Source organism: Desmodus rotundus, chromosome X, assembly GCF_022682495.2.
Source record: "Desmodus rotundus isolate HL8 chromosome X, HLdesRot8A.1, whole genome shotgun sequence".
In the NCBI taxonomy this organism is placed as follows: Eukaryota; Metazoa; Chordata; class Mammalia; order Chiroptera; family Phyllostomidae; genus Desmodus; species Desmodus rotundus.
The window spans coordinates 67,532,100-67,556,422 of NC_071400.1; the positions used below are offsets into that span (position 1 = coordinate 67,532,100).

Genomic DNA, 24,323 nt, shown 5'->3' on the forward strand with positions numbered 1-24,323 from the left:
GCCGGCCGCGCTCGCCCTACCCGGCTGGCTCCCCGCTGTCCGCCAGCCGCGAGCTCTTCTGGCGGGCTGGGCGCAGTCGCCACCACCAGCGCGCCTCAAGGCTCCGCCCACTTCGTGCTCCCGCACTCGCGGCGCTGCACTCCAGGTGGGTTCCTCTGTGCTTCCGAGGCCGCCCGGATCCTCGGCCAGGCCAAGTGCCAGGGAGGGTCTCGGGGAGGTGCCTCGCCTGTATTCAAAAATAAACTAAGCTTTTCACGGCCCCTTACAACTCCAAAGTTCTATAAGTGGACCGTCGTGTAGAAAACTTGTCAGCCACTTTTGATTGAAATCGTTTTGTGCTTGGATTACCTATAATGATAAAGCCGGGGTGGCTATTAACAGAATGTACTTATTCAGTCGAAAGCACAAATGATTTAGGATGTGTGGCTTTTTGATGTGTCAACTTGGTTAGGCTACAGCCCCCAGCTAATCAATCAAACATTATGGTTCGTGTTGCTGTGAAGATATTTTCATGTAATTAAAGCTCCAGATCAATTGATTGAAAGTAAAAGAGATTATCTTTTCTGACTGTGTGTGCTACAAATTTTGGATTTGTTTAGCCAGCCTCACAATTGTGTAAGCCAATATCTTCCAATAAATGAATGAATGAACTATGTAGATAGGTATGGATATAATGTCCTATTGGTGTGCTTCTCTGGTAGAGTCCTGACTCATACAGATGCTTAAGCAAAAAAACCCCCTTTTTCATTTACCTATCTGGGTTTGGCTATGTACCATGTGCAATTACCATGAACTCATATTGTCATTTGCATTTATATTTCTAGGCTAAACACAGGCGTATGCTCTTTTATATTTTGTATGTTTTCCATATTAAAGATATAATTCTATTTTATAATATGCAAATATGTGAGTTCTAAAATATTCATAATCCTTCAGACTTCCCTCATTTTATTATACTTACTTTGAAATAATTATTGATTCACAGGCTCTGTAAAAATTTTACAGAGCAGTCCCATATACTTTTTACCCCCGTTTCTCCCAATAGTAGTATCCTGACATAACCAAGATACTGACTTTGGTACAATCCACAGACTTTATTCAGATTTCACCAGTTTCACATGCACTCGTTTCTGTGCCTTTGTATATAGTACTATGCAATGTCATCATGTGTAGATTTCGGTAACCACCACATTCAACTGTTTCTCTACCACAAAGATTCTTCCTGCTACCCAATACAGTCACTTTCATCTACTTCTACTCTAACCCAACCCCTGGCAACCCCTAACATGTTTTCCATCTCTGTAATTTTGTTATTTTAAGAATATTATGTAAATGGAATCATACTTTTTGAAATTAGCTTTTCTACACTCAGCAGAATTTTCTTGAGATTCCCCCAAGTTGTGATGGAAGCACATATCAATAGTTCATTCCTTTTCATTGCTGATTGGTAATATTGCTATAGTATGGATATACTACAGTTTATTCATCCATTGAAGGACATTGGGGTTGTTTCCAACTTTGCCTATTAAGAATAAAACTGCTATGAATATTTATGTAGAGTTTTTTGGTGTGTAAACATACATTTTCCTTTCTCTGTGACAAATGCCCAAGAGTGCAATTGCTGGGTTAGATAGTAAGTGTAAATTTACTGTTATAAGAGACTACCAGAATTTTCCAGACTATCTGTATCATTTTACATTCCCATCAGCAATGTATGAGAGACATCCAGTTTCTCCACATTTTTGCTGGCATTTGGCATTGTCACTATATTTTTATTTTAGACATTCTAATAGTTATGTAGTGATATATCTGTTTTAAATTGCATTTTCTAAACAGCTAATGATGTTGAACGTCTTTCCATGTGCTTGTTTTCTATCTGTATCTTTTTTTTTTTTTTTGGTGAAATATCTGTTCATGTCTTTTGCCCATTTTCTAACTGTATTTGCTTCTTACTGTTAAACTTTGAGAATTTTAAAATATATTCTAGATACAAGTTCTCTGTCAGATACATGATCTGCACATGTTTTTCCTAGTCTGTAGATGGTTTCTTCGTCCTCTTAAGAGATTTTACAGACCAAAATTTTTAATTTTGATGAACTCCAACTTATCAATGTCTGCATTTATATAGTGTCCTTTTGGTGTCTGTCACCCAGCCCTGAGTTCCACAAATTTTCTCATATATTTCCTTCTAAAAGTTTCATATTTTACATTTAAATCCATGATTCATTTAAAATTAATTTTTGTATAAAATGTGAAATTAAGGTCGAGGTTCATATTTTTTCCTATGGATGTCCGATGGCTTAAACATAATTTGTTAAAAATGACTTTCTTCCACTGATTGCTTTTGCCCCTTTGTCAAAATCAGTTGGGCATATTTGTGTTGGGCTATTTGTATGGGGCTACTTCTGGGTTCTCTATTTTGTTCTATTCTCTGTGCCTGTCCTTTTATGAATACCAAAGTCTTGATTACTAGAGCTATATAGTAAGCCTTAACATTGGATAGAGTGATTCCTCCCACTACACTCTTCTTTAAAATTGTTTTTTTTACCTATTCAGGGTGATTTGCCTTTCCATATTATTTTGTAATGAGCTTCTCCATATCTACAAAAACCTTGATGGTATTTTTATAGGAATTGTGTTAAACCTATAGATCAATTTGGGGAAAATTGGCATCTTTACTATATTGTGTGTTCCAATCCATGAACACAATATGTGTGTCTGTCCATTTATTTAGATCTTCTTTGTTTTCTTTCATAAGCATTTTGGAACTTTCAGCCTATAGATCCCGTACATGTCTTGTTAAGTGTATACCATATTTTATTTTCTTTGGAGTGATCATAAATAGTATTGTGTTTTATATTTCAGCTTCCTCGTTCATTGTTCATTATTAGTACGTAGAAATGCAATTATTTTTTTTGTGTTGATCTGGTATCCTTTGACTTTCCTGAACCTAATTATTATTTCTAGGAAATTTTTGGTAGATTCTTTGGAATTTTCTACATAGACAATCATATCATCTATAAACACAGACAGTTTCATTTCTTTCTTTTCAATCTGTATGCCTTTTCTCTTGTTTTCTTTCCTTTCCTTATTGTTCAGGCTAGAACTTTCAGTATTATATCAGATAAGAGTGGTGTGAGTGGACATCCTTCCCTGTTCCCTTTCTAGGGGGAAGCATTCTATCTTTCATCATTAAGAAAACTATTTCCTTTGTTTAAAAAGATACTCTTTACCTACCAAGTTGAAAACATACCCTTCTATTTCTAGTTTCTGAGAGTTTTTGTCATGAATGCTGAATTTTGTCAAATGCTTTTTCTGCAATTGACGTGATCATCTGAGTTTTCTTCTTTAGCCTGTGGCTATAGTAGATTATACTGATTGAATATTGATTTTTGTAAAAGGTGAAAGATTTATACAATCTGAAGAGAAACCAGAGTGTATGAATATTGATTTTTGAACTAACCTTATGTAGTTGGAATAAGTCCCACTAGACTGTGGTATAATTCTTTTATATCTTTCTGGATTCTATATCACTAATATTTTGTTGCAGATTTTGGTGTCAGTATTCGTGAGAGAATTTTTGAGGGTTTTTTTTCATACTGTCTTTGTCTGGTTTTAGTATAATACTGGCTCCATAAAATGAGTTGGGAAGTTGTGCAGAAAAGAGTTAACATAGCAGGCCCTTGGATGGTATCTGGAAACTTGGATTTAGGGTGAGTTCCCACCATTCCCAGGACTGATAAGAGTGGCTTACTGTGCCTAAACTGTTTGTATAAACAGTATGGTTTGTATTGAACATCTGCATTCCTTCTGGGAGTCTGGAATTTCGGTAAGTGTTAGGGAGGGGGTGCCTACATGACCAACCCCCAGTAAATGCCCTGGGAACTGAGTTTCTAATGAGCTTCCCTGATAGAAGACATTTCACATGTGTTGTCATAACTCTTTGCTGGAGAACTTAAATACATCCTGTGTGACTCCACTGGGAGAGGACTCTTGCAAGCTTGTATGTGTTTTTTTTTTTAGAATTCAACCCATGTGCCTTTTCTCTTTGCTGATTTTACTCTGTATTCTCTTGCTGTAATATATCATAGCCATGATGCGACTATATGCTGCGTTCCTAGTGAATCATCGAACTTGGGAACAGAAGTGTTCCCTCCGTTTGGTATTCTAGAAGACAGTGTGTAAAATTGGTGTTAATTCTTTAAATGTTTGGTTGAATTCTCCAGTGAAATTATATGGATCTGGAGCTTTCCTTTTTCAAGATCTTTTAAATTAAAGATCTAATTTCTTTAATTGTTATTGATCTATTCAGATTGTAAATTCCATATTGGTTGAGTTTTGGTAGTTTGTGGCTTTCAGGCAATTGGTCCATTTATGTGTATAGGGTTTTTCATAGTATTCCATTTTATTACACACATGCGTCATCTCACATATTTTCTTCCTCCCCTTTTTGATGGGAACATTTAAGGACTACTCTTAGCAAATATCAATTATACAATATGGTATTATCAACTATAGTCATCATGTCATATACACTAACTCCTCGGACCTTGTTCATCTTATAGCTAAAAGTTTGTACCCTTTTACCAACCTTTCTATTTCCCCTACCTCCCAGTTCCTGGAAAACTATTCTACTCTGTTTCTATGAGTTGAACTCTATTTTTTAAGATTCCACATATAAGAGATACCATACAGTATGTGTCTTTCTATTCATGGCTTATTTCACTTAGCATAATGCCCTTTAGGTTCAACCAATTTCCTTCTTTTTTAAGGTTGAACGATCCATCTATCATCTATCTATCTTCTCCCATAAATTGGCTATTGTGAATAATGCTACAGTGAACCTGGGGGTGCAGATAGCTCTTTGAGATGAGTTGTTTCACTAGGATATATATACCCAAGAAGTGATATTGCTGGGTCATATGGTAGTCCTTTTTTGAGGGGGGTCCCTAATGTCAAAGAAATTTAATAATTTGCAAGTTTATTTTCCAAATAGTAACAGATTTTGTGAACACTTTGTCATGGATTGACTATATATTTGCTATGGACAGACATTCACATAGAAATTCACATGGAATTCACCTCTTTCACCCAGTCCCTCAACTCCCTCCCCTCTGGTGACCACCAGTCTGCTTTGTGTCTCTGAGTCTGTTTCAATTGTTTCTTTATTAGATTCAACAAAAAGTGAGATCATACGGTATTTGTCTTTGACTGACTCAATTTCCTGGAGCATAATATCTTCTAGGGCCATCCATGCTGTTGCAAATGGTAAGATTTCATTCTTTTTATGGCTTAGTAATATTTCATTGTATGTGTGTGTATGCAATATATACATATACACACACATACCACAGCTTTATTATCCACTTTTCTATTGATGGGCATTTGGGGTGCTTCCATATCTTGGCTATTATAAATAATGATGCAGTGAACATAGTGGTGTGCTAACCACTAAGCTGCACACCTGAAACCAATATAAAACATAATTGAAAGTAAACTCTAAAAAGAAGGAATCCCTTTCTCTAGCTCCCTCTTCTCTGAGATCCTTTCTTCACTCTCTAATTGGGATGGTGAGGGGCGCCAGCTGCCACTGGCAAACCAAGGTGAAAGTCCAGACTCCTCACTCTGTCTCCACTGACATGGCAACACTGGGTAGGGGAAGCATTTCTGGATTCCCTGCTGATGCTGGGTGGCAGGAGAGTGGCAGATGTCCAAACTCCCCCATGAGCTCTTAGTTGCCACCACTGTCAGGAGACGAAAGTGCCTCCCCAGACACATGCTACTTGGTGGGGGTCAGGAGATCCTGTGCCGTCTGCGCCATCTGATGTCACCAGGTGGGGTTTGAATGATGATAGGGCTGTTGAGGCTAAAAGTCCTAACCCTGGGTAGCTGCTGCTGCTGCTGCTGGCTGGGGCATAGCAGTGTGGGGTCCCTGCTGCGTATCCACTGATTCTGCCAGCTGGGGCAGAGCATGCTACCCCTGACGGCCTGGTGTGGTTGGGCTCCCGCAAGCTGTCTACAGCAGGGGAGGGAAATGCTTCCTCCCCTGACTGAGTGGGACTCCCACTCAATCTTGGCTAGTGCTCCAGGAGGGAGAGGAAGGTGGTCCCTCAGCTGTCTGAGGCAACTGAATGGGAGACTTAAGTCTATATAGTCCTTACTCAGTCTCTGCTGACACCACTGGCAAGTGTAGTGTTATCAAATAGAAAGAGTCTGTTCACCCAGATCTAGCAGAGCCAAACACTAAACACCGAGAATTGCAGTGGAGAAATATTGACTATTTTATATGAATAGTGCCACCCAAGAGAACAAGAAGCTAGTATCCAAAAGCCCGGATTCCCCTGTGGTGTGTAGGTTACAGATTATAAAGGGCAAAATCACAAGACACCATGGGTTAGGGGTTGAGCTCATGCTAGGATGTGATTGGTCAGAGGCGAGGTAAGGGTAATAAATCATTTCTTCAGGTCTTGAGAATGGTTCTGAGGTCTGTTCCAGGTGTTCCTCTGTCAGGTTTCATGGTAAAGTAGCCCGGGATTATTCCACCTTAGGGCTCAGGAGCTGAAATGTAACTTAGGTCAAGATGTTATCTTTAGCCTGCCAGAAGTCCAGACCTTGTGATCACTAGTCAGGTCCAGGCTACTGTTGCCTGCTGCCTTAGGGGTTGCTGATTATTAGGAGGGAGGGAGAGAGGGAGACAAGGAGGGAGGGAGGGGGGTGAAAGAGAGGGAGAGAGAGGGGGGGAGAGAGAGAGAGAGAGAGGGAGAGAGAATGATTTCTAGAGCTTGGTTTTATTTTTAAAAAGATTTTATTATCTATTTTTAGAGAGAGGGGAAGGGAGGGAGAAGGAGAGGGAGAGAAACATTGATTGGTTGTGGAGGCCTGATGTGCAACCCAGGCATGTGCTCTGACCAGGAATCCAACCAGTGACCCTTTGGTTCACAAGCTAGCTCTCAACCCACTGAGCCACACCAGCCAGGGTTAGAGCTAGGTTTTAAAGCTCAAGTTAATCAAAGTCATGAGGACTCATGGTTTCAGTAGGGTGAGTGTCGTCAAAAGATTTCTTTCCCACTGGACTGGGTTCCTCCTTCTTCCAGATCCTTTGGCCAGGAACAACAGGTTTTTCTTTGGTGGTGTTTTTTGTCTGCTCTGATTGGAGAATCTAGGTCGCAGATTTCTCCAGCACCCAGTCTGGGATATTGAAGAACCAGGGAGCTCACTGCTTTGTTTCCTCAAGTCCTGAGGGCCCCAGCAAACCCACATTCTGCTTTCTACCACCAGAATCTCTTTCTGATGGACTTCAGTATTATTTCTAGGGATTTTAGTTTTCATTGGCAGGGGAAAGCAAGGAGCAATGAGTCTATGCCATATTGTCTGGAACTTGAAGTCATCTCGTGTTAAAAGAAATCAACAATAAAAAAAGGAAAAATGAAAAAAGAAATTAATGAAATTATTAATGAAGAGATTTTTGTTTAGTTGTAAAACAAAGAATTTGACATTGGGAGTCATGACTTCAGTTTGCATTTGAAAGCCAAAACTATTCTTTAAAAAACAAACAAACAAACAAACCCCAAAACTATTCTTTTAATGTCTTCCTTTTTTCTTTTATTTATTTGTAAAATGGAACTGAGGACGCTTGGATTTCGGGGGAGAGATACTTTCCGCGGGCATCGGGGACTGTGTATCTCTCTTTGTTGAGCTCCCAACTGATGAAACTGGAAGCAGGGTCTTTGAACTGCTTGTGCTGTTGTGCAGACACAGCGGTGGGGTAACTTGGCAGCAAAAGGTTCAAGGGACCAAAGTCAAAAAAGGCCAAAGAAATACAGAGAAATAAGTGAGCACTGTTGGTAAGAATTCTCTTCTTTCTTCTCTTTTCTTCCCAATCTCTCTCTTACCCATCACACCAAATTTCATATAATAAAAAATAATGGGCCCCATTTTCCGTAGATAAGTAAAATAGTTCATCTGTCTGTGCACTATAATATATATTTAAATCCACAAATGGTCTGGAAGAATACAGACAAAATTTATAATTGTAGTTACCAATAGGGAGTAGGGATCAAAGAGGATTTTAGATTTATCTCCAGTTTTTTCAGGGGAAATAAAATGGTATTTTTTGTGTAATTAACAATTAATGATGCAAAACAACCTGTGCACCTGCCAAGCCATGAGAGAGTTTGATACTGAAGAGAATTTAAGATAACCTCCCTTTTTCCTCAGACGAAATTATGTGTCAAACTTGTCAAATCTGGTGATATCAAACATTGTTCACTGACTCACAGGAACATTTTCACATAAAATTTGGAAATTTTTCTGATTTTTCAAACAAAAGACCAATTGTAGACATGTGGCAGTTTTATCTGCACTCATGGTTGAAATGATATCATGTAAAAGTGCACGTAAGTAAATGCACGTAAGTAAAAAAGGAAACTGCAGTATAGTCAGTGTGATAAGGTCATGGGCACTGGTAAATTCAGTCGATGCTTTGCTACATATTGACCTCCAAAATAATGCTATCAAATAGAGGTAATGTGCAAATATATTGGGGAGAACGTTTTAAAATTTCTCATTTTGTTTTTATTTTTAAATATTTATTTATTTTATTTATTTTTTAAAGTTTTAAAATTTTTTTATTTTTCAATTACAGTTTACAGTCATTATTTTGTATTGGTTTCAGGTATACAGTACGGTGGTTAAACAATCATATACTTTACGAAGTATTCCCCCTGATATTTCTACTACCCACCTGGCACCATACATAGTTATTACAATATTATTGACTGTATTTCTAAGGCTGTACCTTACATCCCCCTGACTATTTTGTTACTGTCAATCTGTACTTCTTAATCCCTTAACCTCTTTCACCCAGTCCCTCCAGCCCCCTCCCCTCTGGCAACCACCAGTCTGCTCTCTGTGTCTATGAGTCTGTTTCAATTTTGTTTGTATTTTTATTTTGTTCTTTAGATTTCACATATAAATGGAAGCATATGGTATTTGTCTTTCTGTGACTTATTCACTAAGCATAACACCCTCTAGGTCCATCCATGCTGTTGCAAGTGGTAAAATTTCATTCTTTTCTAAGGCCAATTAATATTCCATTATATATATGTACCACAGGTTTTTTATCCACTTGTCTATTGATGGGCATTTGGGGTGCTTCCATATCTTGGCTATTGTAAATAATGATGCAATGAACATAGGGGTGCACGTACTCTTTCAAATTAATGTTTTGGATTTCTTTGGATATATACCCAGAAGTGGAATTGCTGGGACATAAGGCAGTTCCATTTTTAATTTTTTGAGGAAAGTCCATACTGTTTTCCATAGTGGCTGCACCAATCTGCATTCCCACCAACAGTACACAAGGGTTCTGTCTTTTTCACATCTTCACCAATACTTGTTGTTTGTAGATTTATTGATTATAGGCATTCTGATGGGTATGAGTTAATATCTCATTGTGGTTTCAACTTACATTTCTCTGATGATTAGTGACATTGAGCATCTTTTCATATATCTATTGGCCATCTGTATGTCTTCTTTATAAAAGTGTCTATTCAGGTCCTCTGCCCATTTTTAAATTGGATTTTTTTTTTTGGTGTTGAGTAGTATGAATTTCTTTTGTTTTGTAAATTTTGGGTGTTAACCGCTTATTAGATGTATCATTGGCAAGTATCTTCTCCCATTCAGTAGGTTGTCTTTTCGCTTTGTTGGTTGTGTCCTTTGCTGTGCAAAACTTTTTAGTTTGATGTTTAGGTTGTTTCTTTTTCCTTTTGTTTCCCTTGCCCAAGGATATACAGGACCCAGCACAAATAATGCCCCTTTTTTACTATAAAATCTTTTACTAGAAAATCATAAGCATGTAATTCTGTAACATAACAATATCACACTCAAGCACACCATATGACATTTTAGGTGAAATGTTCAAATTAAAACTATAAATTATTACACTCATTACCCTCCAACCACACTCAAGCAGGCATTACTTCTGCCGGGCCCTATATATTAGAACAAAATATTGCTAAGAAAAATGTCAGAGATTTTACTGCCTATCTTTTCTTCTCGGAGTTTTATAGTTTTGGGTATTTAAGTCTTTAATCCTTTTTGAGTTTATTCTTGTATATGTTGTAAGAATGTGGTCTAGTTTCATTTTTTGCATGTATCTGTCCAATTTTCCCAGCACCATTTATTGAATAAACTGTCTTTTTTAAAGACTTTATTTGTTTATTTAGAGAGAGGAGAAGGGAGGGAGAAACAGAGAGAGAGAAACACCGATGTGTGAGAGATACATTGATTGGTTGCCTCTTGCATGCCTCAACTTGGGGTCTGGCCTGCAACCCAGGCATGTGCCCTGACAATTGAACAAGTGACCCTTTGGTTCACAGGCCAGTGCTCAATTCACTGAGCCACACCAGCCAGGACTGAATAAACTGTCTTTACCCCATTGTATATTCTTACCTTCCTTGTCAAATGTTAATTGAACATATAGGTGTGGGTTTATTTCTCGGCTCTATTCTGTTCCATTGATCTCTGTTTCTGTTTTTTATGCTAGTACCATGCTGTTTTGATTATTATGGCCTTGTAGTATAGTTTAATATTAGGAAGCGTGATTCCTCCAACTTTGTTCTTCTTTATCAAGATTGCTGAGGCTATTCAGGGTCCTTTGTGGTTTCACATATATTTTTAGATCATTAGTTCTAGTTCCATGAAATACACCATTGGAATTTTGATAGGAATTGCATTGAATCTATAGATAGCTTTGGGTAATATGGACATTTTAATGATATTAATTCTTCCCATCCATGAACATGTTGGAGAGAACTTTTAATTCACAAGACTGGTGAAATCTATTTTCATGGAATGGGGCAGAAAATCAATATTTGTGGAGCATGTGCTGTGTTCCAAATATTTAACTTATATTTTCTCATCAAATCCTCAAGATAGTAATCATTATTCCCATTTTACATGTAAGCAAACTGAGGCTCAGAGGGAATACAACTTTCTTCTTATCATTAGTAGACAGTAGGTACACTTAAAACACAAAGTTTTCTACTTTTTTTTGTAGGTTTCAATGTTTTAAGAAGCATCCACCATTTTTATCCCAAGGGAGAGTGGAAATAGCCAATTAACATATCCCAGTACTCATTAAACATTTGTGCCATGAGGAAATGATTTACAAGTGCACACTTGTTTTTTGAAATACTTCCTTTTTAAAAAAAAATTGAGCTGGAGAACTAATTTTCTTACCAATAAACTGAAAACAGTTCAGTGGAATCAGGCAATAGTTTATACCCAACGATGTATTAAAAGCAATGAAGATTCCCTTCCTTTTACCAGATGGTTAATGACATTCATAGACCAAATACGGGGAGAGAGGCAAAGTAGGTTTACAGTGGTCTGTATGGAAATAATATAATAATTAATAGATAGTAATACAAGAATAAGCTCTGATTTTTGTGTACTCACAACTGTAAGCCTACTTTTATCCCACCCTGTATGTTTTAATGCTGATGAAACAGTTTAATAATATAGACTCTCTCTTCTTGGCAGCCTGTCTGAGCGTGTGATTTATTTTTACGAGGAACACAGTGTTCACTGATAGAAATTAAAAACAAAATGAAACACCAACCATTGCCGTAATGGTTAGTTTTATGTGTCATCATGGCTATAGTCTCCAGTTATTTAATCAAGCACGAATTTAAGTTGGGGTGTTTTGTGCATGTGATTCAAATCTATAATCAGTTGACTTTAAGTAAGAAAGAATATCCTATATAGTCTAGGTGGGCCTAGTTTAATCAGTTGAAGACCTTAAGAGCACAGCTGAGGCTTCCCTGAAGAAGGATTTCCACCTGTGGATGGCAGCATCGGCTTGTGTCTAAGAATCCCAGCTTGCTCTTCCTGATTCTCTGCTCTATAGAGTTCTGATTTTGAACTTGTCTAGCCAGCCCCGACAATCACCTAAGCCAATTCATTACAATAAAATTCATAAATATGACTTGGGCAAAAGTAGGTTTACAGTGGTGAGTACACAAAACGCAGAGTTTATTCTTGTATTATTTATTAATTATTGTATTAGTCGTATTACAACTGTAAACCTACTTTTGCCCACCCCTGTGTGTGTGTGTGTGTGTGTGTGTGTGTGTGTGTATCTCCTAATGATTCTATTTCTCTAGGGGAATCCTGAATGATACTCTTACTGCCTTTACTTTTATATATAAATCCAGAATCTGTATGCACTTAAGAAAAAATTAAATTTCCCTGAACTTTATTTTTTCTAGATTGAATCTTTCTAAATCTAAACCTTCGAAAAGGATTAAGACAGTGTCTGAGTGCACAGAATGCTCAGCTGTAGAGACTAACTACCATTTTCCGTGTTGGAAGTAATCTGCACCATGCGTGGCTTAGGAGAGAGTGGTTTTTGTTGGGAACCATCATCTAAGCGAGTTCTCAAAAGTCTTTGTATTCGGCTTTCTGAAGTTAGAAGCACCACGACCTTATGGGAAAGAAGCCTATGAAAACTGTTCCAGGCCTTCTAGGCTCTATCCAAGCCCATGTATAAATCCTGCAGCGTTGGATACAAGAACCAGTGGTTGGTTGGTTTCATCACAATAGCAACAATTTTGTTCCTGGTGTTCTTCACAGATTTCTTGAGAATGTTTTACTTTTGGGGGAGACTTTACCCAACAAGGTCTTATTCCATTCTTTATCACTCTGAAGAAACTTTTGGGCTCCATTTGTTCTTAAACTCTTTCCCTCCCATCCGTTTATGTATTCTAAACTAAACAGATTGTAAGCTTGTTGTGGCAAATACTGATAATTTCTTCCCTAATATCCGTTATTATCATTTTTACTGTGAGAACCTCAATTTTTCAGGGATACAATGTGGCCAGTTATAATATTTATCTCCCTAGCCTAGAAGGTAGGATGGCCATGTAATCCAACTCTGGCAAATGAGATAGAAGTAGAAGTCCACTTAGTGAGGCTGCTGGGAAAATTATTGTTTTCCTGACAAAAAGGGACTTATTTTTTTTTTCCTGACAAAAAGGGACAAAAAAGGACAAAAAATGGCTGGTCCTTTGCCATTCACCTCTCAATTGTTTCTCCGAAGAATGCAGTCATAATACTTACAGTTATGAGAGCCATATTACCAGTGTGAAGAGAAAGCTACATGTTTAGGATGGCAGATCAGGAAGATGGAAAGAGCCTAGGACCTTAGAGACATTATGGAGTTACCGTGTTGCCTACTGCCTGCCTCAAGACTTTGTTACATGAGACCCAGCATTATTCTTGTTCTTTTTTCTTCTCGTTCTTCTCACTTCCCTTCTTGTTCCCATTCTCCTTCCCCTCACACTCCCCTCCTCCTCTCTCTCTCCTCCACATCCTCCGCCTTCTTCATACTCTGCTAACAGTTTCCTCCACCCTCTTACCCCTATCCTACAGTGTTCAGCTTGTAGGTTCAACAGTCACAGGAAGTCAGTAAGAGTTGCTGACTGAGTGGTATTAGAGTACTAGAGCCCCTTCAATTGCGTGCATATTGGTGTTCATTCAATCAGTTTTTATTTGCTTTAGGCAATATTTTGTTCCCTGAGACCAAGAGAGGGCAGGTACAGAAGTCTTGGTGTCTTTCCACAGAGAGTTTTGTGCCATTTTGGAAAAACAAGAGACAAGAAAAGTAATACTTCAAGGTTTTGTTTGATTAAAGGAGAAGAACTAACAACGAAGCTAGTAGTTTCACTTACTTTATTTCACTGAATACTCAAAATAACTTGCAAAGCAGGCATGATTCTCATTTTACAGATGAGAAAACTAAAGACATAACATAGCTTGTAGAGATTTACACAAGTTGTACGTAGCAGAAGGTAAGTCAGACCCAGGTCTGATGTTCTCAAATCCACGCTTGTTGTTCTTTGCAACTGTGACATGACCAATCCAAATGATCAAGGGTCAGTGGCTTACTGGAGGATATAAAACTTGGACCAGTCCTGAAAGAAGGGCAGAATATGAAGCTTTGGGGAAAGAGATTCCAGGCATGGAGAGGAACATAAGCAAAGAGCAGTTTTCATTGACCATGCTGTATTCAATAGTCAGGACTTCAAATGATTGCTAAAACAGAGAATTGAGTTCTTTAAACACATCAGTGTCTCTTGACTTATCTCAACTTCCTGTGATAGCCACTGTGGGATATACCAAGGTCAATTTTGTGAAAATACCTGGCATGTAGTTGCTGCTCAGTTTTTGATGTTGTTTTTCTTCTTTAAGAAAGTTCTCCCCATCTTCAAAACAAAGGTGCTTATCAATTACTCAAAAAGCTGACAACTTAGATTGGGAGAGGATGAAATTATTTACAAGTTCTAAAATAGAAAGTTTCATAACATGAGACTAATAATAACCAAACCACCCTCAAAGACTGTATGCTCTGAGCTACTTACTAATAAGCTCATTTGCCCTGCAGTGTGTGGGATGCATGGAAGGAAGCAAGCAGAGATCTTAAGTAGAGGTCCCCAAGAGCAGGCTGATGTGGTAACCATGGCGCCAAGGACACACATTAGGTTGGTGAGGATGGGCATGAGAAGAGAGGATGGAAAAGAGAAACATTTCAACAACAGGGCTAGTTAAGTGCTGTCTAGTGGAGGTGAAAAAAAAGAATAGTCTAGGATGACCCCAAAATGGTGGTATAACTGAGATAATTGCATGTCGTCAGTGTAAATGAGGAACAGGTGGCCATCTGGGAAGGAGGAATGTGATGCATTCAGTTTAATACATGGTGAGACCAGGAGGACAATTATTTTAACTGTTCAAGTGAACATATTTGCTAGAGTTGAAGCTTGAGGAAGGGCAGTCAGATGAACGGTTGTGCTTAGTGGTACTATTTGAAGCTGTGAGAAAAGTTCATGCCTAAAGGAAAGAACCTGGGAATAAAGCAGAGGACTCAAGACTGAACCTTGTACCATGATGACAGTTGAAGTAGAAGATGGAAAAGGAAGGGCAGAGAAAGAAAGCAACGAGCTAGCTAACGAGACTAAGTCTCGAAGAAGTAGGAAAGATAGAGTCTAGCGCCATGCCTGGCGCAGGCAGTGCTCAGTGAATTCATGGATCGTGGATAACTGCATTCATTATCACGGGAACCAAGGTGGGAGAAATTTTAAAGAACAAAGGAGTGGTGATCAGAGAAAAGTGCTACAGGGAAAAAAGTGTGATTAAGAAAAATTTTTAAAAAGTAATAAAAAAATAAAAGGAAAAAATAGCCAGTGGATCTTGACAAGAAGATTCAGACATGTTCTTATGAAATATAAGTGGTATTGGCTCTGATAGCATTCTTTTCAAAAAAGATTTTATTTACTTATTTTTAGAGAGGGGGAGGGAGGGAAAGAGAAGAGAGGGAGAGATACACCAATGTGTGGTTGCCTCTCTTGAGCCCCCTACTGGGGAACTGGCCTGTAACCCAGGCATGTGCCTGGGAGTGGAACTGGTGACCCTTTGGTTTTCAGGCCAGCACTCAATCCACTGAGCCACACCAGCCAGGGCACTGATAGCGTTCTTATGAGGAAAAAGGAGGTGTAGCGCACATGCGCAGTAATAGAAGATGTGTGCCATCCCCCCCTTCTTGTCTCCTATGGGTATCTTTTATTGGTTTCTTTTGTCCTTTCAGTGGCCCTTTATGCAAAATTAAGCATGCATATACACAGTATATGCATTTTTATTTTTATAAAAATATTATGCATTATTATTTCCCCTTTTCTTATACATAGATAACATAGTGGGTATAGTGTTCTAGACCTTGGTTTTGTAACCGCAAAGTAATGTTTCTCCTTATCAGTACATATAGATCTTTGCGTTTTTTGTTTTTTCTTCATGCTATTTAAATATTTCTCTGCCCATCTGTGATCTTCCCTCCCCCACCTTTAGTGCTTTGTACAGTTACCTTGTTTAGGCTTTCTGACTGTCTGGAGGGGTATATGAGGTCTGTCTAGAAAAAGTCCAGCCATCGTTGATATACCGAGAATGGTTTGGGCAATATCGGTGTGACCTGGCAGCCAAGGAGGGTGGACTGGAATGCACATATGTGGACAATGACAACTTCATTGTACTAGTCAGTGGGGGCAGTAGATGCCGTTGAGTGAGCGTGTGTACCGTGTGGCTGTTGCACTCAAAATGACTGAGTAAAGCAACAAATCTGCATCAAATTTTGTGTTACATTTGAACATTCCTCTGCAGAAACTATTTTGATGGTTTAGAAGGCTGCAGCTATGGGCAACTGGTGATGGGTAGCTTTATCATGACAATGCATCTGCTCATGTCACGTCTCATGCAGAGTTTTTTTTTGTGAAACATCAAATCACCCAGGTGACTCAGCCCCTCTGCAGCCCAAATTTGGTGCCCATAACTTCTGGCTTTTCCCAAAACTAAAATCACCTTTGAAAGGGAAGAGATTTCAGACTGTCCATGAGATTCTGGAAAATGTGGTGGGGCAGCTGATGGTGATTCCAACAAAGGATTTTGCAGAGGATTTTGAATGGTAGAAGAGCGGCTGGGAGAACCGTGGGAGGTCCCAAGGTGCTTACTTAAAGGGGACTGAGGTGTCATTGTCCTATGTACAATGTTTCTTGTATCTTGTATTTTCTTCAACGAATGTCTCTATTTTTCTATTACATGGCTAGAGACCTTATAGACACACCTCATATATATTTTGAAAAATACACACAATGAATTTTGGTATGTTCCTCCCTCAGGAATAGTGGTTAAGAGATAGACATCAGTTTAAATCTAAGCTGTACCACTTACCTACTATGGTAATGCTGGTCTTGAGGTGAAAGGAAGCTCAGGGTTAGTCTTCTCCACACCCTCCCCTCAAAAGGAGTGCTGATTTGGATTGGGATGATTCCAGGGCAGTAGGTTGAAACAGTCACAGTTGGTAGCATTTTCAGAGGAGTCTTTAAAGAGGTAAGTGATTTTTACAGGTTGTCTCCATATTTTGTTAGTGCTGTTTTGCTCACCCTCCCTTTGCATCAGCCATGTCCTAGGGGCAGAGGCTCCCAGGCACCAAGACAAATGGTATGTCTTTCTGTCTAGCATGCCTACATAGGGAGCTTTATCACATTAGCAAAGAAGGAGCCATGCCTAGAATGTGAGCTTTGGGGGCCTCAGGCCTATCTAGCATAGCAAAATTGCTGTAAGCCAGCCTCACTCCTTGCAGTAGCATACTGGAGTTTGGGCAGGCATATCAGCCTTCCTGAATATTTTGCTTATGGGGGATGAGCAGAGGCTGGCATTGGATAAGGCAAATGAAGCAGCTTGAAGACTACACCAAGAAAATCCAGATAAGGCTTCTGACCCTACTAAAGCAATACCTTTAAGCAAGCCCAACAGGGACCTTAATGAGAATGGCCTTCCTCTCTTAGAACAGTGTGAGAGGTGCATCCTTAAGGGACTGAAGAAAAGTCTGAATATAGTACAGGCAGTACAATAAAAGCCCACAGAGAACCCCTCTAAGTTTCTTGAAAGAATCTACCAGGCCTATAGAAAATATGCTGATTTGGATCCACAAGCTCCTGAAAATATTAGAATGGTGAATATGACTGTTATCTCTCAAAACGCACCTGCCATCAGAAAGAAACTTCAGAAGTTAGAGGGAGGAATAGGCATGAATCCTTCCCAATTAGTAGACGTTGCCTTCAAAGTTTATAATAATGGAGAATAGAAAAAGGCCCAAGCTGTCACTATTTTCTTGGAACTGTCCTCAGGGCAGTGTCATCTGTGGGCAAGAGGCTCCCAACTTCCATCTAAGAAACGTGTCAGTGATCATTGTGTGTATTGCAAAGGAAAGGGCCAGTGGAAAAAATGAGTGTCCCAAGTGAGGGAAAAGGGGGTCAGAGCCTGAGAACTCAAGAGTTACGCTGGGGAAGGGAAATAGCTCTGGCGATGAATAACAGGGCCTGGAGGTTTATTAAAACAACCTATTAAAGTCACCCCCCAGGAACCTTGGGTAAAACTAACAGTGGGGGGACAAACTGTAGAGTTTTTGATTGATACCACAGCAACATATCCCATGGTCAGTAGAGCTCTGAGTCTTTGCGGCAGGCTGTAACTGTAACTGGAATTCCTGGGAGCCCTGAAAGCCAATTTTTCTTGAAGCCATTAGAATGTGATGTGGGAGATATGGTTTCAACTCATAATTTTTTACATATTCCTGAGTGTTCAAATTCTCTTCTAGGAGGGGAACTGCTGTCCAAAATTAGTGCTTAGAACACTTTCTCTCCAGAAGAGCAACGGCTCCACCTACAGGTCCCTCCAGAGCGTGCTTGGCAGTTCCTTATGAAATGATGGAAGAGGAAAAGCAACCCTAGCCAGAAGAAATTAAGAATCAGGTATACCCCAATTGTGTGGGATGCTGGAAAGCAAGAGAATGCTAAGCAAGCCTCCCCTGTTAAGGTTAACCTCAAACCAGGGGTGGGAACTCCCAATAAGAGGCAGTATCCCTTGTGGAAAGAGACCCTAAAAGGAATACACCTAATAATTCAGAAGTTTCAGGAATATGGACTTATTTGGCCCTGCTGCTCCCCATACAATATACCCATATTGCCTGTTAAGCTACTTCACTCAAATGAGTATCAATTTGTATAAGATTTAAGGAACATAAATGACACTGTACAGGACATTCACCCCACTGTCCTGAATCCTTATAATTTGATGAACAGTATTCCTGGGGACAGTATACCTGGGGACAGCCTTCTAAGTCCAGCCTCTGGACTTAAAAGATGCCTTGTTTTGCATTCCAGTTGATCAAGACTTTTAGCCATTGTTTGCTTTTGAATGGTGGGACCCGGAGTCTTGGGTCAAGACTCAGTACTGCTGGACAGTCTTACCACAAGGGTTCAAGAACTCCTCCATAATTTTTGGGGAGACCCTGACCCAGAACTTAAAGGACCTAAAACTAGAAGGAGGAACTTGATTTCGTAATAAATAGGGCATTATTTGCCCTGGCTGGTGTGACTCAGTGGATTCAGTGTCCGCCTGCAAACCAAATGGTTGCTGGTTCGATTCCCAGTCAGGGCACATGCCTGGGTTGTGGGCCAGGTGCCCAGTAGGGTGTGTATGAGAGGCAACCACATATTGATGTTTCTCTCCTTCTTTTTCTCCCTCCCTTCTCCTCTCTCTAAGAATGAATAAAGATATTTTAAAAAATAAAAATAAAAATTATTTTTTTAAAAAGGCATTATTTGTGCCGGACCTTGTATGTAGATGACCTCTAATTACCAGGACATCATTTCAGGAGTGTTTAACTAATATTGTAGCTACTTTGAACCATCTGGCATCTTGTGGCTTAAAGTATCAGCACAGAAGGCCCAGATTTGCCAACAAGCAAAGGTTTCTTTGGTTTCTGCTTGAACCTGGCAAAAGGAATCTTATTGGAAACAGAAAATAAACCATAATTCAATTGAAAGTTCCCAATACCAGGAAACAGGAGAGTTCCTGGGAATGGTAGGCTACAGCTACATTTGGATTCCAAACTTTGGGCTCATTGCTAAACCACTGTATGAAGCTCTTAAAGGGCCAAAACATAGCCCTTCAGAATGGGCAAAGGACTGCAGTCAGGCTGTGAGTCCCTGAAGGCACACCTGGCTTCTTCAACTGCCTTCTACACCAGCCTTGGGGCTTCCAGATCTCCTTAAGCCCTTTCCATTGTATGTTCAGGAAAGGCAGGGTTTTGCCCTAGGAGTCCTCACCCAAATGCTTAGTGACATTCTGCAACCCATCACATACTTGTCAGAGAAACTAATCACACCATCCAGGGACGGCCAGCCTGCTTGAGAGCTGTGGCAGCCATCTGCAAGCTTTTCAGGAAGCTGTAAAGTTTTTCTTGGGGCAGCCTATCACCATTTGTGCACCCCACCAAGTGCTGAGCCTGCTAGAGGAAAAAGGAAATGTGTGGCTCATCGCTGGAAGAATGGGCAGGTACCAAGCAATTCTTCTCGACAATCCCAATGTCTCCCTGAAAACTGTAAGTTAAATCCTGCCTCCCTTCTGGAGCCTGGCTGAGCCATGCTAATGTATGACTGTGCTGAAATAATTGATGTTTATTCTAGCAAAACTGATTTAAAGGACCATCATCTGGAAGAGGCAGATGGTTCAAAGGAAACAGAAAGGCTGGATATGCAGTTGTGGCTCTTAAAGGAATAGTAGAGACCAAGGCCTTACTGCTGGGAATCTCTGCTCAGAAATCTGAACTGACTGCATTGACGAGGGCACTGGAATTGTTGCATGAGAAGAGAGTGAATGTGTATACTGACTCGAGGTAAGCTTTCCTAATTTTGCGATCACATGGTTCCAGCTGGAAGGAAAAAGAACCATAAACCTCCAATAAAAAGGAAGTTAAACATGCAGCAGAAAATTTAAAATTATTAACAGCTGTCCAGGTACCTTAGCTGTGGCGGTTATGCACTGGTCGGAGTATCAGAAAAAGGACACTGAAGTGGCTAGAGGAAACAATCTGGCTGATTGAGCAGTGAAAGAGGCTGCTAGAGGAACATCTATAATGCCTTTGGTACCTGTTCTAGACTTGTCACAGTTCAATCCTGAATATTTGACTGCAGACTTAGAGAAAGTAAGAGCTGGGGTTTTTTATGAAGAAGATTCTGAGAGTAGATGGTAAAAGAATGAGAAAGGAGTTACTGCTTCCTGAATATTTAGTAGAGCCAGTCATGAAGTATTTGCATGAGGCTACACACTGTGGAAGGGACTCACTAACCACCTATATTGAACTATGGCTCACAGGTCCTGGAATTTCTAAAGTCATAGAAAAAGTAGTAACAAGATGTGTTGTGTGTCAGAAGAACAACCCCAAGATAGATCCCCGTCAAAAGAAAGAAGGGAAACAATACCAAAGACAGTTCCCATTGTAGGACTGGCAAATAGGCTTTACCCAGATGTCAAGGTTCTGAGGGTGGAAATACTGGGTTGGCCAAAAATTTTGTTTGGTTTTTTACATACAGTGGCATTAGTAGCGCTTAGTTTTCTTTAACTTCATTTGAAACAATTTTGTTAGATTGTATTGTGGCAACTGTCATATCAGTGTGTGTTTTTTAAAAACATCGAAATTGGTGAATTTTTGTGTAGCCATTTTAATACTGAAGATGGAGGAAAATGCACATTTTTGGCATATTATGCTTTATTATCTCAAGTAAGGTAAAAACAACTGAAACACACAAAAAGGATTTGTGCAGTGTATGGGAGAAGGTGCTGTGACTGACTGAACATGTCAAAAGTGGTTTGCAAAGTTTCGTGCTGGAGATTTCTTGCTGGACAATGCTCCATGGTCAGGTAGACCAGTTGAAGTTGATAGCAATCAAATCAAGACATTGAGAACAATCAACATTATACCAAGCAGGAGGTGGCTGACATACTCAAAATATCCAAATCAATAAAGTTATTGGTGAAAATGAAAAACGTGTCTTTTATTTTACAGAATAAAACCATAGGGACTTTTTGGCCAACCCAGTATTTGTTAGTCCTTGTTGACACCCTAGGTGGATGGGTAGAACTGTCCCACTAGAACTGAGAAACCCTCAGAGGTGGTGAAAGCCTTACTGAAGGAAATAATTCCTCATGTTGGCCTTCCCGGTAGCATCCAGAGTAATAATGGACCTGGTTTTGTTTCAGAAATTACACAGAAAGTTAGTAAATTTTTAGGAATCAAGTGGAGACTCTACATGGCGTGGAGACCTCAGGCTTCTGGGAAAATAGAGATGAATCACACATTGAAGGAAAATATAGCCAAACTGTGTCAAGAAACTCACCTCCATTGGGATCAAGTTTTACCTATTGCTCTGCTCAGGATAAGGGTGGCTCCTTGAAGTGGGATTCAATTGAGTCCTTGTGAAATTGTGTGCGGGTGACCATTTCAGGCTGTGATTGGGTTGGGAGATATGTATGTAGATCAAGAAGGGAAGGTACAGAACTATGTATAACATTTGAGTCAGACCTTAACTGTAATTAATGACCTTGCTTGTATTACAGACCTCTGCCCCACAGTTTTGTTGCATTCCTTTGAGCCTGGAGATATAGTGCTACTTGAGACTTGGAAGACAGGATGGATCCCTGGAAAGCCAACTAGAAGAAAAGTGACTGGACCTTGGAACATACTCCTCACCACCCCCACCGTGGCGAAACTGGCAGGAACAAAACCTTGGATTTATCACACCGGAGTAAAGAGAGCTCTAGAAGAACAATGGACCACCAAATCACAAGAACACCTGAAAGTCATCGTTAGAAAACAATGACGTATATTCTTTTCATTACTTTTTGTTCAACCCCCATGTTATGGGGAACTTACTCCTTTTAAACAAGATGAAAATATTTGGGTATATTTAGCAAAAATAGTTCTGAATATCTCTGACTTTTGTCTTGCAGGAGGAAGCTCCTGGCTGCCTGGTATTACTGGACTTAGAGAGGCATTTGTTGCTTTCATTCTTTTTATCTTTTTCAGTGTCATAGCTTGTTGTTATACACAATGTGTCCCCTTATGTGGATCTGCAATTAAGTGTATTCCCAAAGCCCCTATGAGACTTTCTACTGCTAAGATATATGCTCCACAGCAAAATGAGTACTCCGTATGGAACTAACCTCACAGAAATAAGACAGTTTAGGTTAACAGTGAGGAATGATGGGGGAACTCAAGAGTTCAAAATTTTTAGCTGTAGTTATATAGTTAACAGGTTTGGTGGTCAGTACATGTAGAAAGCTATTGTTCCAGGAATTGGAATGTATGACCAGACCCACCCTGGCTCCGGGAGACCATAAGCAGTTCCACCTTTGTGCCCCAGGAGGACTGCAAGCAATCAGGATGGAATCTGAGCCATTGTGCTCCAGGGAGGGAACGTCTGCTGACCAGGACACAGATGAAGAATCACGGGTTAGCAGATGAAAATCGCAGTACTGCAACTTTTATCTGATTAACCTTTTCCTCTGAATTCCAAACCCCTTACCTGCTTTTTTCCTGAATTCCAAACCCTTACCTATCCCCTTCTTCTCCTTATAAAGGTCAGCTTGAGATGAGATGTAAGACGGTCTTAAGGGTACATAACCCACCATCTTCTCAGGTCACTGGCCATCTGAATAAAATGCCTGTAAAGATTCAATCATTTTTTCTACTTATTGATTCTGGTAGTGACAGGCAGCACAAACATCGACTTTTCTGGGTTCAGTGTGACCCTAAACAAAGGAGGTACTAGATCTAAGTTTCAATTTCTTCATCTGGCAAAATGGGACCAATGATACGATCTTCATACATTTGATGTGAAGGTTAAATGGCTGTAGCGGTGTCCAACCTTTTGACATCTCTGCGCCACACTGGAAGAAGAGTTGTCTTGGGCCACATGTTAAATACAATGCAACATGAAATCACAAAAAGGTCTCATAATGTTTTAAGTAAATTTACGATTTTGTGTTGGGCCACATTCATAGCCATTCTAAGCCACAGGTTGGACACCCCTGGCTTAAAGTATGCAAAGCATTTAACATAATGCCTATTACAGCAGGGGATCGATAAACTGTTACTGTTACTATTATTATTATTATTATTATTATTATTATTATTATTGCTGAGCAGTAGAGTGTAGTGGTTAAGAGCATGGATCTTGGAGTCAAACTGCTCCTTCTGGCCTGGGGTCCAGACTCTGCATTTAGCATCTGTTTGGCCATAAGTAAATTAGCTAAACTCTGTAAACTTCAATTTCCTCAATCATAACATAGGGACGACAGCAGTGCCTCTCTCTTAGGGTTGCTAGGAGGACCAAGTGAGATTGTGTATGTAAAGTGCTTAACGTAGAACTGAGATCCAAGTTACTGTTAAAATGAGATTTTATATGTAAAGTGCTTAACACAGAGCCTGAAATATAATAAGTAGCTGCTCTATGCAACAGCATTATAAAACCCAAACCCAACTACACTTAAATGATTTCTGCCATCTCAGGTGAGTTTAGCAGTACCTCTTCTGAGAAGTGGAGGGAGGAATGGAACATATTCCCATAAAAATACATTCATTTAAAATTGAACAGGGACATACTCCTGTTCAATTAAAAAAAATACATTCATTTCAAATTGAACAGGGTAGATGAGGAACACAGGATAGGCCTCAAATGCTGCCCCATTGCCACAGCCTTTGGCCATTTAGTTTGTTTTACAAGTACACATTTGCACTAAATGGTTTGTAGTACTATATACTTGAATAAAGATGTGTTAAGGAGATCAGCATTTTTTTTTTAATTTCAAGAAGCTGAGCCTGGGTTCAAGTCAGAAATGTCTCACTTTTAAAACCAAAGCATCATATTTAT

General features: G+C 39.6%; 1 protein-coding gene and 1 long non-coding RNA gene across 3 annotated transcripts in view; one reads left to right on the forward strand and one right to left on the reverse strand.

Moving 5' to 3' along the window:
• Positions 1-84, reverse strand: part of JADE3 (jade family PHD finger 3) — a 135,368-nt gene extending 135,284 nt beyond the window's left edge. Inside the window, exon 1 of one of the 2 annotated variants that reach the window (XM_045187542.2) lies at positions 21-84. The gene's annotated coding sequence lies outside the window, so the exon portion shown is untranslated. The remainder of the gene's footprint in view (positions 1-20) is intronic. The other variant, XM_024580071.3, reaches the window with a different exon arrangement.
• On the forward strand, positions 10-23,357 carry LOC128779967 (uncharacterized). The gene is made up of 4 exons (XR_008425989.1): positions 10-145; positions 18,206-18,359; positions 20,095-20,287; positions 22,009-23,357. It is a non-coding gene; the product is annotated as an uncharacterized lncRNA (long non-coding RNA).
• The last annotated feature ends 966 nt before the right edge of the window (positions 23,358-24,323 follow it).